A 4,301-nucleotide genomic window follows, 5' to 3' on the forward strand; every position below is an offset into this window, starting at 1 on the left:
TTCTCATTCAGTGGGTTTTCTTTATCTTTATCACTTTCTATATTGTAGATTCGTTCACGGTGACAACCTCATGAAGCTGATGACACAATCTAAAGGTGCTACTTCTAAATCTAAAATCTGAAACATATTCTGCTTTGTTTAACTCCACATGAGTTCCTTTATAATTTTGAATCTACAATGTAGAAAGTGATCAAATAAAGATGAGAAGTCGTGTCCAAACTTTTTCTTTCTGTGGGTTAAAACTGCTCTAAAGATGAAACACCAGAGATAATCTATAGATTTTTATATTATTATTATTATTATTATTATTATTATTATTATTATTTCTTTTATTATTAGCATTAGCTGAAGTCCAAATCTTTTCCTCCAGGGCATGAATATTATTAAACTTCCTACGTGCAGTTCCCAGTCGTGGCCACTAGGGGGCAGCAGAGAGCTGATCTGAGTTCAGTCTCATCTCATGTGAGAGTTTAAATTGTTTATTGATCTTTGAACTTTATTGATGTTAATTATTAGAAATTGATCAATAAACTGAATCAGAAACTGGTTGAATCTTCGTCTTCGGTTCGAGTCGTCGACGTGAATCTGGAAAAATGTTGAAAATGTGACTCTGACCTTCCTCCTCCTCTTCTTCCTCATACCACACACACACACACACACACACTGACACACACACACACACACACACACTGTGAGGCGATGGCCGGAGCTTTGAAGGGGATCTTTGTAGGACGATGAACGGTGTCTCACACAAACACACACACACACAAACACACACACACACACTAGGCTGTGTTGTTTCAGAGAGCCACACACACACACACACACTCGGCCTTTATACAGCTCAGTGAACAGTGAACACACACACACACACACACACTCCTCTGGACCAAACATTTATATTTTCTCTCTGCAGGACGGAGACGTCTCTGGTCTCTGAGACTCTGAGGCTCCGCCCACCTGTTGTGTCTCTGTGTTGTCGTTTATCTTTGTCTCTTTAGTCTCATTTCATCTCTGCAGTCGTTTCTCGTCTCTTTTAATCAGTTTGTGTCTCTAGGACTTTTACATCTGGTTGTAGCCTAACACAGATGCTCGTCTCCGTGTGGTCGCTGTAGCAACGACGGGTGTCCAACAGGTGAAAAAGAGAGGAAGAGAAAAGAACAAAACATTTAAAATGAATTTATGTGCAGTCTAATCGATCTCATCACAGGTTTTCTCCTCCAGCACTTGAATGCATCATCACGCTCTGTTGAACCTGAACAGCAGGTTCAACATGAGTAAGGTATGAAGTTCTCCTAAACTATGTCATCAATCAATTGTCCCATCGTCAATGGGATTTCTTGGTTTCCCTCATCAAACTCATCAAATACACAATCCAACAACTCCACAACGCTCTGGTGGACAAGTTGTGAGCTGCACATTCACCACGCTATGAGATAATAACACAACGTTACCACACAGAGTTGTTTTAGAGGGAAATACAGAGACTGCTTGATGAAAAACTGTCCCTGAAGGCAACGTGCATCAGCGGTTTTACATGTATTTCCCTCTAAAACAACTCTGTGTGGTAACGTTGTGTTATTATCTCATAGCGTGGTGAATGTGCAGCTCACAACTTGTCCACCAGAGTGTTGTGGAGTTGTTGGATTGTGTATTTGATGAGTTTGATGAGGGAAACCAAGAAATCCCATAATGAGCCTCCGTAGCGTAGCTCTGAGCAGCTCACGGCTCTGCTCCGCCGTTCTAAAAATAGCTTGCACCGACAATTAAAGGTAACGAACCTACTGCTATGACTATAGGGGTTATGGCAATGGGCCAATTTGACAAAATATTGAACTATTCCTTTAAGTAATATTGTTGTATTGTTTTAAAGGCTGCTAATTAACATCTTGGCCATAAATAACAACAGAGATTAAACTGAGAAACTGTGATTGTTGTTTAGAGTCACATTTCTGCCTCGACCCCGGTCGCACTGTACTCCTTCATCATCATCATCATCATCATCATCACTGTGTGTGTGTGTGTGTGTGTGTGTGTGTGTGTGCAGCTGTGAACAACGGTAGTGGGCCGGCGGCCTCACACTGTCGTCTTTGTTCTGCAGAAAAAGAAGAAACTGTCACATTTCCCATCAGAGAGAGAGAGAGAGAGAGAGAGATTATGGCCTCGCACCACACACACACACACACACACACACACACACACACACACACACACACACACACACACACACACTGGCTGCTTGTTGACCTTCTTGGACGATGATGAGGTTTAAAGTTCAGGATCTAAAAATGGCCTCATGGTGGATTCATGAATGTTTCTACACAAACTAAATGTTTGGCTGCAGCAGCGACAAAAAACCCCACTGACCCTGAACGCACCATCAGACCCTCAAACATGAAGATTTGTTTCATTTTCTTTGTTTTTTAAGACAGAAAATTTGATATTTTTATATATTTTTTACAGTTAGAACATATTCAGATGGTCTTTACAGGGGAATTATGGGTATTTTCTACTTAACTTAGACCTGTGTTAGTTTTAAAGTGCATTTTACAGGACTTTATTTGAATTGTTTTAAGAAGATTGATTGATTGATTCAATTTATTGTCATTACACATGTTAAAAAACAAGGCAACAAAATGCAATTTGCATCCGACCAGAGTGCATATGCAGTATAATAATAATAAAAAAAAACATACTTACAAAGTGCATGGGGATTATAAATATAATAAATGTTTTGTTTTCCTATGATGTGCTATGAATGTACAGTAGTGCAATTGAAACACGTTACTGTTTCTGTTTCCTGTAAAACTCATATAAATTATTGTATATTCACTTTTTTATGCAGAAAAAACTCATATTTCTGTCACATTTGTCTTGGTTCAGTGTCAACTTTACATGTTAGTTTATAAACTGTGGTGAAATGTTGAAGAAAAGCAGCTTTTTTAGGTTTCATGTGCATTTTTTAGGCAAAATCTCTCCTTTTTTTTTTTTAATAAAGAGAGATTCTTACCATTATTTATGTTTGCACAGTAGAGCAGCCAGTCTCGTGACCCCCGGTGACCCTGAACGCATCATCAGACCCTCAAACCTGAAGATTTGTTTATTTTTCTCTGTTTTCAAAACAGAAAAGTGGATATTTTTTACAATAACAACTCATTCAGATGGCCTTCACAGGAGAATTATGTGTATTTTCTACTTAACTTAGATCTGTGTTAGTTTTAAAGTGCATTTTACATGATTTATTTGAATTGTTTTATTTGTACATGAAGTGTTAAGAAGATTTGAAACACGCTCCTGTTTAAAATTGCCTTGCCTTGCCTTGCCTTGCCTGTTCCTGTTTCTGTTTCCTGTAAAACTCATATAAATTATTGTATATTCACTTTTTTTATGCAGAAAAAACTCATATTTCTGTCACGTGTGTCTTGGTTCAGTGTCAACTTTACATGTTAGTTTATAAACTGTGGTGAAATGTTGAAGAAAAGCAGCTTTTTTAGGTTTCATGTGCATTTTTTAGGCAAAATCTCTCCTTTTTTTTTTTTAATAAAGAGAGATTCTTACCATTATTTATGTTTGCACAGTAGAGCAGCCAGTCTCGTGACCCCCGGTGACCCTGAACGCATCATCAGACCCTCAAACCTGAACATTTGTTTATTTTTCTCTGTTTTCTAAGATAGAAAATTGGATATTTACAGTTAGAACAAATTCAGATGGTCTTCACAGGAGAATTATGGGTATTTTCTACTTAACTTAGATCTGTGTTAGTTTTAAAGTGCATTTACATGATTTATTTGAATTGTTTTACTTGTACATGAGGTGTTAAGAAGATTTGAAACACGTTCCTGTTCCTGTTCCTGTTCCTGTTCCTGTTCCTGTTTCCTGCAAAAATCATATAAATTATTGTATATTCTCTTTTTTATGCAGAAAAAACTCATATTTCTGTCACGTGTGTCTTGGTTCAGTGTCACCTTTACATGTTAGTTTATAAACTGTGGTGAAATATTGAAGAAAAGCAGCTTTTTTAGGTTTCTTGTGCATTTTTTTAGGCAAAATCAGGTTAAAAATGAGTATTTTTAGAGATTCTAATCATTATTTATCTCTGCACAGTGGAGCAGCCAGTCAATACAAAGTGTTTTGATCAGCTGTTGCAGTTTTTACTGTAACGATCAGTCACGATGCTGTGAAAGAACAATAGAAAAGAGAAAGAGAAACGACAGAACTTTCTCTCTCTATTTATCTCTCTCTCCTCCTCCTCTTCCTCAGTGGGAGTCGAGTGACGGAACCGACCGAGTGGAGCCGAGCGG

Source organism: Trachurus japonicus, chromosome 23 (genome assembly GCF_045865225.1).
Source record: "Trachurus japonicus isolate A0001 chromosome 23, Traja_1.0".
Classification (NCBI taxonomy): domain Eukaryota; kingdom Metazoa; phylum Chordata; class Actinopteri; order Carangiformes; family Carangidae; genus Trachurus; species Trachurus japonicus.